The following is a 13,725-nucleotide window of genomic DNA, read 5'->3' as shown; positions in this document are numbered from 1 at the left end:
AGAGGTGAATAAACACATAACACAGGAGCAAAAAGCGTGTCAGCTTTCTGAGGACAGCTTCAAGAAAAAGGGTGGGGCTAAAAGGGAGTGTGATTCATGTCGTTCTTGTGGGCGTGGCCACTCACTTCACTAGTCTGCTCTTCTACTTTATAATTATTCATACGCACGCTGTTGCTCATTGGATCAATGCTGACCAGAGCTGCTGACTCCACCTTACCCCAGCAGATGGCCCCGCCCCTCCCTGAGCCTGGTTCTGCTGGAGGTTTCTTCCTGTTAAAAGGGAGTTTTTCCTTCCCACTGTCATCAAAGTGCTGCTCATAGTTGGGTCATGTGAATGTCGGGGTTTTCTGGATTATTGTGATTACTGTAGGACTTTACAGTATAAAGCACCTTGAAGCGACTGCTGTTCTGATTTGCTGCCATATAAATAAAACTTGGAAGTCATTAGTATTCGTTAGTTAGCAGATTTAAAGTTCTTTCCTTTTGTGCAGTTGTAATAATAATTCAACTGCCCTACCTGCCCAGACTCCCCCAACGCTCTCCACCTAATCCTCCATCCTGCTCACCTCCTCAAACCTCTGCCAGCCCCCAGAGCATCATCTCCATCTACCCACAGAGTTCAGTCGTTTCACTCAGCGTACTCATTACCGCCTCTTAAAAGGAAACTGTTCCATCTGGGCTCTTAAAAACAAGAACATCAGCAGCAGGAGCAGCTGTGGTACCCGTCCTCATTTTACCCTTGAAGTGGACTGCAGGGTGTCCTGTCATGTTGCACTTGAGACCAGAGGTGGAGAAGGAGAGAGGTGTGCACGAAATGTGAGAAATAATCGCAGGGTTTCCTTGTCCATTTTGGCATGCATGGACGGAGAGAGAAAGACTGAGTGTGTGGGTGGATGAGATGCAGAGAGAAGAAGAAGAGGAGGAGGAAGGATGGAGAGTGGCACATTCTCTCTCTCTCTTTTTTTAACAAGGGGTTCCTCTACCCCAGGGACACCTATCTGTGTGACCACAGGAGTGAGGAAGAGGAGGAACAAAGGGCCGAGGAGGTGGTGGGACGAGAAGGGTCGGGGGGAGGAGGAGGCCACATGTTCTACACCCTTTCCTGCAAGGGAGGAGGAAAAAAATGCTATGTGTGATTGTATATGTGTGCTGGATGCACAAATGTATCATTAGGCATCATTAACCACAAATTATACAGAGAGAGAAAGACAGATGCTGCTGTTGGCACATTTTTCTGCTCCCTGCAATCTGCAGCCCTGGGAAGGAAAAAGAAGGGGAGAAAGAGGGGAGGGAGGGGGAGTTAATCTAATACATGTGTAGTGTGATTAAAGGAAGAGCTTCATCGCCGGTGACGTTTCAGATGGATGTGAAGCCCGGCGAAAGGATATTAAACACTTAAACATCGCACTGAAAACAGTGAGGAGGGGGTGGGGGGCAGAAAGAGTTAAAAGTCCGAATCTATGAGAAGGAGAGCTCTCTCTCTCTCTCTCTCTCTCCTCCCTCCTACCTCTCTCGACCGCTCGGCTACTCGCTCCTCTCTCACCACCTGTTAGTGCGGACCCCTCATGCACTGACATCCACTTGTTTGTGCAGGAATCTCCTCCACTCACCATCAAAGGTACGAACATTTACTCTCTTTATTCTGCCTTAATGCTGCTGCGTGTCTCCTTCTTCTTTTATTGGGGGGGGGGGGATTATTCACTTCTCAGAAGCTTTTATTCCCGTTCCAGTCTCCGCCTCCTCCTCCATCCCTCCATCCTCTCGTCTCTCAACAAATTTCTGTGTTTCTGCAAGTGGTGCAAAGTACATTTACTCTGATGCAGCGAGGTTTGCGTGACGCGCTGTGCTGTTTTATTGCACTTTAATGCTTTAATTACAGTTTGGAGGCATTTTAGTAGCCATGGTTAATTTTTGAGTTTGAGAAAAAAAGAAAACACTAACCTCAGATGGTCTGTTTATTGATCATGTAGCTAAAAATTGACATTTTAAATCAGATTTAAATGTTGTTATCAACTTATTTTGGTGATGTGTGATCTATGGGGGACTGAAAATGCAACAATATTATTAATATTGAGACAAAAAAATAAAAGAGAGGATAGAAGGAAATAATGTTGAAATATATGCGCACACAAGTCAGTTAATAAAGTGTGAAATCATTCAGTTTGGCTTCCTCACAGAAATATTTATGTCAAAATGACCTCTCATTCAGTTTCCTGTAAGTATGGATTTGTTTAATTATTTCTGTAATAATTTACATTATTTGTCAATAATGACTCGTACATTATTGACACACGAGTACGGGACACGGTGTGAAGAGGGAAACCATTTGGGAAATAAATATTTACATTAATATATTTATAAATAAAATAAAATATTAAATGGGAGAGCGAAAATATGAACAAAAAGCGAAAACATACTAAAGCAAGTGATTAGTGATAAGTTGTTTATTTATTTATTTATTTACTTATTCAGCTGGTTTCGACCTCCATACCAGACGAATCAGCTGTTTAAATTGTATTAAGGGTCACAGTGTGCATTATTAGGGGCGTGGCCTCTTTGACTGACAGGTGGATGGTGACACAGGCGGCTGTAGCTGCTAGCTGTCTGCTAGCTTCACCTGAGCTGGACCTCTGCACCGTGTTTGTGCTGTTGGAGCCTTTTGGAGCATCTGACCAATAATATGGCTGCTGTGAGGTCACTATAGCAACAGACCGTGCAACGAGGCTGAGCTCCAGGTTTGATTAAATTCTGGGATTTTATCTGGATGTTAATCTGAATAAAGCCCTTGAGACCAAACTGTGGCATCGCTGTGGTTAAGTTTTGTCTGTTGTTTGGATCTTTGTGCAGTTTAGTACGTCATGCATGTGCTGCATGCTGTGAATTATGATGATTTAAAACATTTATCTCAATAACTTGGCTGTGGTGGAAAAGTCGTCGTGAAATAAAGACAGAAAGAAGTAAGCACACATGATGACTCTGGAAATGATTCAGTATCATGTCCGTCACTGACTGACACTGACATTGAAGCTGCGATGGTACCTCAGCTACTTTAAGCTGAAATCAGTTTGCAAGTAGAAGAAAGTCTCCACAGGTTGCCTGAAGAACATCTGTTCTCTCTGCAGAACTTTATTCCTTTGACCTCGCTGTTCATTGACGAAACTTGGATAGCAGTACTGCAAAAGCACCAACACGGAGCAGCAGCACAAAAGTGGCATCAGGACCTTGGACTCATATTTAATCCTGTCCATGCTGAAGCTTTCAGCTGCTGGACTTTTGGTCTGCTAAGCTCCGCTTCAAGCTTCTGATCCAGTGAAGAGACGAACGCGATGAGACTCTAACCAAACCTGAACTGAACAGGAAACCAGGAGAATCAGATTTCCTTCCTCTTCCTGTCTCGAAGTTAGAGCGGAGCTCGTCTGTTGTTATTCTGCGATGGTTAAAATGACATTAAGTGGAGAACTGGCACCACCCACTATTCAAAGAATGGATGAAAGTATGACGGAGGCCCTGTCACTTTTTTTTATTCAAATTACATGTTATATTATTTTAATAGTGAGCACCATGACAAAATAATGTGAGTTTACAGGCTTAAAGAGCAGAGCAAATTGTGGATGATGGGGATAAATAAGGAATGACTGACAGGTTGGAGACATCCTGATTGGCTCTGGTGAGGTCATGGCTGTTGTGCCATTTCTGGAGCAAGGACAGAAGAGGGATGGGTAAGAGGTGGTTAACGTAGGAGGGTGACCTGATGACGGGAGTTCTGGGTGGGCAGGTGGTTACAGGAGTCGTTGAGGTGGTGCTGCTCCTCGACCGCAGGTTTCAGGAAAAGGAAAAATCGACTGTGACATCAGCCACGCGACCTCTGCAGGGTGAAGGTTGGTTTTTGTTTCAGCCAAACTGATGTGTCCTTTAAACATTTCTGAGTCAGGCTCAATTAATCCCAACATTAATCTTCCACTGACCTGGACACAGACATGACTCCAATGGTTCACTTATAACTTAATCAAAAGTTTATTTTTTATTGCGAGGTTATTGAGGAGCACTGAAAGCAACACGCTGGCAGATTTAACCTCCTAACTTCCAAACAGGTTTACCCTTAGCTTCAGGTTCATATCCACCCATTTATTTATTTTAATTCATTTAGCACCAAGTGGGAAATCTTAAACAGAAGTGAAGCCAAAGAACAAGAAAGATCTGATATGAACGTGTTCAGCATGAGGCTAAAACGTGACTTTTCCACCTTATGTTTCTGCTGACCCGATGGAAGTGCAGTGCATTAACCAAACTGTTGGGGCCAGAGTTCCTGTGTATAATGTAGCTACAAATAATCACTAATGCTGCCACAAAAAGATATAAAATGAGCACAAAATAAGATTTTATGCCTAAAAGATAAAAACAGCAGTATAGTTCACTGTGTGAGTGTGCTGTAGTTTGCTCACCACATTAATGGCATTTAGAATAAAGAACCTCGTGGATGGTTCTCCTTGTCGGGGCTGATCTATAGAGCGACGCATGCAGTCATTAATGATTCACGGGACCTTCCTGTATACAGCTGTGCTGTAAAGGTCATCCACTGGCTTTGTTCTACAGGGAAAAACGGGACCTTCATGCTTCACCGTGTTTCTGTCGTACGTTCCAGCCAGATTTCTCTATTCAGTTGTTCTGCTGCACAAACCGCCCCTCAGCAGGTTTCTGGATGTTAGCCAATCAGAGGAAAGTAGGCTTTTAGGGAAGGAGGTTCTTAAAGAGACAGGACCGAGCAGCGCCTCGCGCGACTGCTGCTGATCTGCTGTGGTGCCATTTGGTCCCAAACAAAACAGGCCAATTAAAATCAGCAGTTAAAACATCAAAGGAAGCTGCACCACCCTCCAACAGATGGGTGGATGCTACCAAGCCAGCGAATGTCCCAAATCTAATACTCGGCCCAGCCAGCTAATTTCATCTTAATTACTTAAAGAGGACAAAGATAAGTCTGATCATTTTTAATGTGACAGACCTCGAACATGATGAAAACGAACTGGAAGCTTCTGCAGCGTCACACAGATGAACAATGAGATCAGAGACTGCGCGCTCACGGTCGTGCACACGTGCACACCGACCGCCCGGCCTCGCTCAGCTTTTAATTAAGTTCAGTACAGTTTTTTTTATATATAGCAACCAATCACAGCAGCAGTTATAATGTGAACACAGAGAGACCCCAGCAATAGGCTGAGCCTCTATGACCAAGCAGTTGGTGACAGTGGGAAGGAAAAACTTCCGTTTAACAGGAAGAAACATCCGTCAGAACCAGGCTCGGGGAGGGGCCGTGTGAGGAAGACAGGACCGATGACACACAAGCTTCAGTGTGATGACGATGTGTTTGCTTCGGAGGCCAGCGAGCTGTCGTGTGTTCGTTAAACTCATTAAAATAATTACAACCTCTCCGCTGACTCCAACCAAACAACCACAACCGAAAAACCAAATGTCCAAATCCGTGTGCTTGGATCACGCTGCCTCCTGCTTCTGACTGCGTGTCGCTTTGTGATGGATGCTATGCTAACGTGTTGCTGCTCCCCCCCTTCCTCCTTTTTCTGTGCCAAAGCAGCTTCCTCACATCAGCCAGTAACATCAGGCCTGGGTATTGATTTGCATGCAGCTGGTTATGAATTATAATGTGGTATTTTCTGTGGCTGGAGGATTTCAAATCCCAGAGAGGAACAGAGATTTTTTTTGGCAGAACAACTGAATTATATTAGGTTTCCTCGTCTCTCCTCTCTGCAGCACAGAGCTGATGCTCAGTTTAGGAAGAGAGGAAGCTGTGAGACAGAGTAAAAATGAAAACCCTGCAATAATAATCAAATAATCATGAGTAATTAATGAAGTTATGGAGGAGCAGCAGCTGGTTCCTGTGTGTTTGTGCTTATTCCAAATTTCAGATCTTTTGTCTCTACAGTGACTGACCTCGCAGAGCAGCTTTGCATGAGTCACAGTTCAAAGTAATCCTCATGTCTGATGCTAAAAAACTCTTTGCACCATTAGGGGCGTGGCCTCCTTGGTGAAGGGGTGTATTGTGAAAACAGCTGATCTGTGACGTCATCATTAACAGAAAACTCCAGTGCATGATTGAATTAACGATGAACTTAATTATTGTCGTGCAGTTTGGTTTGAAACTGCCAGGAGCTGAAAAGTGACAGAATCTGTCCAATCACAGCGACGTGTGCGGCTGCAGCTCCCCTCACACCTGTCACTCAGCCATCAGGTGAGCGTATATGAGGTGACAGGACTCTCTGACCACCGAGTCACCTCTGCACAGCGAGGCTGAGACTGTTAATGCGGAGAGGAACATGAAACGGTGACAGGGCCAGTAAAAACAAGCGGGGAGGGGAGAGCGTCTGCAGACTCCAGGGTGGGAACGAGACCGGCACGAGTGAGTGGCGGCAGGGAGAGGCGCTTTGTGTGTCTTCATTAAGATCCTCCCCTGTGTCGAAGTCTCACCAGTAATCCCGCTGTGACTGCATATCTAACACTGGACGGGCACCAGGTTTCACTTTCATGTGGGAGAATGTTTTGGCTGATAAACGCCACCTCCCCCTGAATTAAACATGACGGCCCCGAGCGCCACAGACACTCGGGAAGCAAACACACGTGACAGAGTGGGAAGGGCCCGAAAATCAAAACAGGAAGCTTTAAACCCAGGAGACGGCGTCTCAGATGTGTGACTTCTAATTTATAATTACATCCTCATTACATTTTGAAATTTTACACGATGCCTGGAGATCTCCTCAGTGGGACAAAGTGATTAGTGTTCAAGAACAGCCTAATAAATTTGACTTCTCATGAAATTAAGCTCAAATTAAATTCAGTAAAGTTAAAATGTTGATGCTGAAATGCTTTAGCATCTCAAAGCTCACTCTTCTTCCCTGGAAAATTAGGTGAATGAAGATAAGATAAGATAAGATAAACCTTTATTAGTCCCACAAGTGGGAAATTTGCTTGGTCACGGCAGAAAGTGGACAGTACAAAGTTAAGAGCAGCAACAATTAAGAAAAACAATAGAATAGGATAAATTAAATAGAATAAAATAGCTGATTAGAATTGAGATTTTATCTAGAAAACGTAGTTTTCCCTGTTAATAAAGCGCTATGGCCCAAACATTAGCATCTAAGGATGAAAAATGAAGCCCCAGCACCTGCAGTTCCCCTGATGTCCAGCTGAGGCAGCTGTGAGTCAGTCCCCATAGACCCTCATGTTAAATCCTTACAGCAGAAATAAACATGTTTACAGGCTGATACACAAACAGTTTGGTCTCTGTGGGTCATGTCCCCTTCATAGCACCTGTTTTTATAACTCACCTTTTTAAATTGTATTAAGGATTAAAGTTTGCATTATTAGGGGAGTGGCCTCTGTGACTGACAGGTGGATGGTGACACAGGTGACTCTAGTTGCTAACTGTCTGCTAGCTTCACCTGAGCTGCACCTCTGGACCTGTTTGTGCTGTTTGAATCTAACCATTGGGTTGATTATGACCATCTTTCGTATACAGGTGTTTTGCTGGTTGTTAGGTGTAGCTAACGTGTAAATTCGTGAGCTCTGTGTGTGTTTTTATTTTGGGAACTGAAGGAGCATCACAGACACTTGCCATGCTTTGTGACCCTGCTGTTTCTGACTTGTGTGTTGCTAACAGGACTGCACTACTTCTGCCTGAAAACAAGCTTCAAGCTTCCACACAGAATGAGGATTTATTCTGTTCATTTTATTTGGAGCTCTTCTCTGAGGGCCGAACCAAGCAACACAGCAGAATCTCTCCTCAGATCTCCGAGTAAAACACAAAAACAAAACTGGTGCATTCTCCAAACTGCATCCAGCAGCAGGTCGTTAGCTCCTAATCTCTTACCCTGTCTGCTCCACTGGTTTAAGTGGAATACTTAAGAACAATAAGCAACATCATGTGCAGGACGCGTCCAATCCCAAATCTTTTCTTTGATCGGCGCGTGCATGTTCGACTCGAGGTTCTGCTCCGGCTTTGTTAAGGACGCCCTGCAGAGTTTCTAAGGAGGAGACACTTAAACAAGCATGATCTCCTTCCAATTACACAGCGTGTGAAATCTCCCACTGCTTAAATGTCCTGTCGGACATCTGAGTCGTCCTCTCTCTTTATGATCACTTAACAAGAAAGAAGCTGCAGGTCCAAGCTCAGGCGTTAGATAACTGGAGCCAGCTGTTGAACATTTTGGGCTAATGACGAGGCCCCTGCCTCCTTTCACTCTGAGGTGGTCTCAGAGCAGAAGGTGAACTAGTCATTACAACACTGTGTGTGTTTGTGAACATCTTCTCAGCCTGGTGAAAAAAAACCCCAAACGGTTTCTACACTTCATCTAAACCCAAACGAGCAGCTTGCATCTCCTTACAGCTGCATCGTCCTCGCCGCCGCGCTCATTTAACAGCAGAAGTCTTCAGTTTGTGGACACGAATCTCAACATAACACCGCTAAACTGAAAAACACGCGCTCGTTAAACAGAATAAGGAGCACGATTAAATGTTGTCACAAACTGAACAGTTCTGTTCTCCAGCCTCGGCTCTCAGAGGATTAACAAACCTGTAATCAGGTTTCAATCAGGTTTGAGCCGCGCTACATTCAGTTTACCTCAGTGCTGTCATCAGTGCACGAACGAAGGCTGATAATATTATTATTATAATATTATTAAAACTATTACATTTTTATTCAGTCTGCTGTAATGTAATGCGTGTTCATAACTGCAGGGATTATCCACCCTCACACTCTGATGCAGTTTGCAGACGGGATGAGAATCAGCATCCACATCTGAGGCCACAGCTCGCAGTCAGAAAAGGGTGGATGCTGACTCCATGTTGGTGCAACAAATGCAGAAGTCAGAGAGGGAGGCAGTGGGAGATTTACAGACAGACTGAACAGCATCTGTCAAAAACTACAGAGAGAGTTTCCTAACTCGAGTCGCAGAACGAGGGAGGCAGAGCTCAGGAACAAATATCAAACTTTTAATGTCAAAGACCCGGCTGTAAGATCCAAGAGTGCACAGGGAGTAACACGGTGACCAGAACCAGCACGGGCAGGCAAAGACAGGGACGAACACAGGAGGGCAACGAGAAACAGCTGAACACAATCAAGACAACGAGGAGGAAGTGAAACTCAAAAACAGAGACGACCAGCTATCAAAGTAAAACAAGAAATGAATGAGGTGGCTGACAGAGAGAGAGGGCTGCTGGTTCCCGTGAGATGGATATCTAATAAACAAAGTAATGGATTACACACAGAGTACATAAATAGAGGGGATATAGTGTAATACAACCAAAAGCAATAATAATGCATTTCATGGCATATTGATTTATTAATTAATCTATTTTAATAATTTTATGCGTGGCCTTCCATATAAGCCAGTAATAGAAGGAAATACAAATGTACGATTTTGAATTTTAGTCTTTGTGGAGTAAATAAAGCAGAAAAACATGGAGGATGACACTGGCGGTAGAAGCAGTGACTTGCGTACTTTTATTTTGCCTGTTGTGCATTTTTCCTGGTTAAATCGAGTCGGCTCTCCTGAGGGTGGAGCTGGTTTGGAGTTGCATATTTATTGGTGTTGTTTAGCGTCCCCAGAGTGTTCGAGCAGTGGCAGCACTCGCTGCTTTATGCTCCACATAGAAGAAACTCTGAGAAAGCTTTTCTGCTTCATCATGGCCTTTAGTTAAAAGACTTTACCTTGAATAAGCAATCTTAAGCATTTCTTATAATCAGCACTTCAAGGCATGAGTCATACGTGTGCTGCAGCTGAAACGGCTGAAAGTCCCATAAAAAGTGTTTTTGTATCATATTCACAGGTAAATGTTAAAGTGAATCATCGTGTAATACCTCTGACACTGTTTACCTCGACCTGTGCGGTCACTCAGCGTCCACTCGAGCCTGCGGCGGCGATCTGCACTCCTCGGGTCTGGAGGGCTGTTGGCGCCACATTTGACCACGAAAATTACTCTGAAAGGTCAAAGCGTGAGGATTCAGCTCTCTCACTCAGGAGCAAGATGACTAACTGACTTTGTGTTCAGGCTTTGGAACATAAAGTCTAGAAGGTTTTATTATGAAATGTCATCAGGCGTTTTAATCTGCACAGTAAATAAAGATATTTTAAATAGAACAGGATGCTGACGTCATCAGCGTCAATTTCTAAAAATAATAACAGTGCATGTTGAATTCAGAGGGACTTTGCATTTATCTATGTGGTTTTTATTCAGCCTGCAGATAAAACAATGTTTGAAAAGAAGCCGACGCCTGCAGTTCATCTGACGGCCACTAGGGGCTCCAGCAGACTCCTATGTTAAACGTTGCAGCAGAAATAAACACGTTTCCAGCCTGATGCACAATCTGACGTGGTTTCTGGCGTGTACAGAGATGTAAACGTGATGGCAGAGCCTTTGCTTATTTACAGCAGATCTCTGAACTGTTTTCTTGGACTCGTTTAGCTCATCTGTAGCTCAGTATTTCTCCTCGAGCCTCGAGTTGCACAAACGTGAGCCTGACTCAAAGATCTGTTTAATCTGAGAGCAAAGCTGCTCTAAAGCAAACACATTGGGGCTGATGTGAGCCGTTCTGACTGCGGTTTGTTCTCATTGCTAACGCTGCTGAGGCCTCGCTCTGCAGTCTGAGCTGCGTTCAGGCGTCTCACCTGTCTCGCTGTTGCAGCAGGTGGAGGTCTCCCCTCAGGGGCTCGCTGATTAAATATTCTGGCTCGAGACCCAAGAAGCTGTTTGACTTCCCCCTGCTGTTCATGCAACCTGCAGGCTGTGTGTGTGTGTTGTTAGCGAGCTAACTTTTCACTCTCGGGCCGTTCTGGTCGTGTGATTTCCCCCCCGTTATGTCCACACCTCCTTACAGGACTGTGGTCGTTAAACTTCCTGTTTTCATCGGCCCATGTGTGTCGGCGTCCTGCTGCGACACCTTTTCTTTGTGCTTTCTATGAACCCTCCCTCTTTCCCTCTTTTTCATGTGTCAGACACACACACTCCTCATTAAACACCTGCTGTCAGCTGCCGCAGCGGCGTGGAGCTGCTGTCAGGACTACCATGTGTCAAATAGAAGAAAAGGGTTTCCTTTAACACGGGGATCGAACACGCTCGCCTCCTGACTGTTAGCTCTGAGCTTAAACAGCTGCGCTGATCCTTTTCTGCAGCTTTAACTCCCTCGAGCACAGCCGGGCTGATGAACGCAGCAGGTGTCCGTCCACACAGGTGTTTCTGTTTGTGTCGCTGAGGTCCAACACTCTGCTGTTGATGAAGGAGCTCACGGTCCACTCAGTGACCCCGAGGTACCCAAACCATCATCCCTCCAGCGCCGCGCTCACAGCTGCTCTGAGGTCTTATGAGTTTGGTTTTGTGCTTCATGGACAGACTTTCAGCTCAGTCTGTTTCTAACTGTGCTGCTACGTTTAACCTTTAACCTTTGACTGGGGCCTGTGGAGTCTGAGATGGAGCTCCTGGGTTTTTACTCAGGCTGAATTTGCTGGGACGTCCACTCCTGGGACGACTGTGTCGCTGTTAACACACCTGAACGCTCTAGACCTGCAAACATCAGAAACCTCAGCTCTACAGATGTGCTCACACTGGTGATGAGCAGCCAATCGGGTGCGTTTGATTCGCAGCACTGGGCTGAGACTTGGCCTCGTCATTCCTGTGGAGACAGACACCTGTGGAAAGACTTCCACGACTTTCTGTCACTCTGTCAGCTCACTCATGTCACTCTGAGGAGTATCTCTGCTTTCAGTGACATCGACAGGTTTTCGTGTCTTCTTTTGATCAGACTCGTCCGGCAACACTTAAAGTCCAGCCTGGTTTGAACTTGATATTTAACTCACTCTGGTCTTGACTTTGGTTTGTTTGCTGTGTTTAATTTGGGATATTCTGCTCACATGTTTGATGTGTCCTGACTTGTATCCTGGTCTACGTCCGCTCAGCCCTGCTGATTTTCACTGCACCCGTCTCTCTTCCTGTTAAAACAAAGTTTTTCCTTCTCACTGTCACCAAAGTGCTCGGGGTCATATAATTGTTGGGTTTCATCTATATTATTGTACTTACGTCTAATATAAAGCACCTTGGGGTGACCGTTGTTGTAGTTTGGTGCTGCATAAATAAAGTGGAGATCTTGAGCTTTGGTCTCGGCTCTTTGGTCATGTTTTTCTTGCCTTGGTACTCCGACTATGACTCTGATCTTTCAGTGATGATGTGGGTTGCCTGGTTGGGTCTTGGATCTTGGACTGTACTCTTCCCCGTTAATCCAATGCTAGTTTTCTTGGCCTGCTGTTAGTCAGCTGGTCCAGATCTTCATCTCTGACCCGGCATGTTCATAGAGATCAGCAGCTGTAAAAGTGACAACAGGATTGAACATCTGGATAAAGACGGCTGGCGATGAGGCTTCTTCGCAGAGTTTAGCTGATATTTCTCCTGCAGCTCGAGTCTATTCCTGTCTTTGGACCACAACAGTAGTCGCCTGCAGTTGGCTTAACATATTTATCAGTGTTACAGCCGGCTGTCAATAAAACTGCCTCCGTCTGTGTGAGATGTGCTGTTAGTGCCAAAATAAAACCGAGTTTCTGTCAAATGAAACACTGCATTTAATTTCAGGTCAGAGGATTATTGAACAAACTGCTGCAGCAGTTTGAGACATCCTTACTCAAGTCATCCAGAGACAGCTGAGGATGTTTTAAATAGCATAGGTTGGGGAAACAAAGTGTATAATTACAGTGCAGTTATTCAGAAAGGAGGAAAAGCTGGGCGAGGATAATAAGACCAAACAGAAGGAAGAGTCAAAGTGTTTCTTCCTCGTGGATTTTATTTTGTAATGAAATGCAGCTAACAGGGTGTGACTGGCCGTCTGTCTCTGTGTTCACCCTGCGGCACATGGGTAACCTGTCCAGGTGTGCGCCGCCGCTCACAGCTATGAATGCTGGGACAGGCTCCACTGCTCACTGCCATTATTTTACCTGATGTAACCTGAAGCTCGTCACATTCAGTTCTTAGAAAGCAGCGCCATGTGATGAGGTATCTCTGATAGATCGCAGGTACAATTCACTACAAAGAACCCTTAAAATGATCGTGTCTTCAGGGCCGTGACTGTCAGAGATTCTCCTCAAAATATGACGACAATTTCTCCTTTCATTGCCAGGAAGAAAAATCTGGGATAATTAGTCATGAACCGCCTAAAATCTGAGGCTCCCTTCAAATTCTTTTCATCTCCTGGTGGCTCAATTAAGTCCTGTGACAGCAGCAACACCTTTCCCGTGACTAATTTGTCAAACGCCTCGTGCTATTTCCTTTGAAATCTGACATCAAACGCACTCAAGTGTTCCTCAGGTGTTCATCACAACAGATCCATTCAGCTTTTATTCAGTTTTTCTGTGAGTCACTTCAAACAAATGAGTCCAAACGGATATCCAGACCCGGCTTCATGAATGTCTTCTTAAGGACACGTAAAGAAAGTCAGGTCAGATGTTTGCGTGTCAGTCAGTGTTCAAAATGCTCGCTCAGGTTTAGGAAACTGTTGGGTTAAACACTTATTCTGGGTCTGTAACTAACTGGGTTAACGAACCAAAGCAGGGACAATAAACCAGACTACTAATCCAAACTAACCCAAATTTAAACTCAACTAAACCAACTTAATATAACTGTAACCAAAGTAAACTCAATTAAACCAACTTAATATAACTGTAACCAAAGTAAACTCAA

General features: G+C 44.7%; 1 protein-coding gene across 1 annotated transcript in view; it reads left to right on the top strand.

Moving 5' to 3' along the window:
* The first annotated feature begins 513 nt into the window (after nt 1–513).
* LOC102305281 (double C2-like domain-containing protein beta) overlaps nt 514–13,725 on the top strand; it is a 30,612-nt gene continuing 17,400 nt past the window's right edge. Inside the window, exon 1 of the mRNA XM_014330425.2 lies at nt 514–1,618. The gene's annotated coding sequence lies outside the window, so the exon portion shown is untranslated. The remainder of the gene's footprint in view (nt 1,619–13,725) is intronic.

The sequence above is a fragment of the Haplochromis burtoni genome, unplaced genomic scaffold, assembly GCF_018398535.1.
Source record: "Haplochromis burtoni strain Fernald_Lab_line unplaced genomic scaffold, NCSU_Asbu1 Contig_400, whole genome shotgun sequence".
In the NCBI taxonomy this organism is placed as follows: domain Eukaryota; kingdom Metazoa; phylum Chordata; class Actinopteri; order Cichliformes; family Cichlidae; genus Haplochromis; species Haplochromis burtoni.
This window is presented reverse-complemented; position numbering and strand designations above follow the sequence as displayed.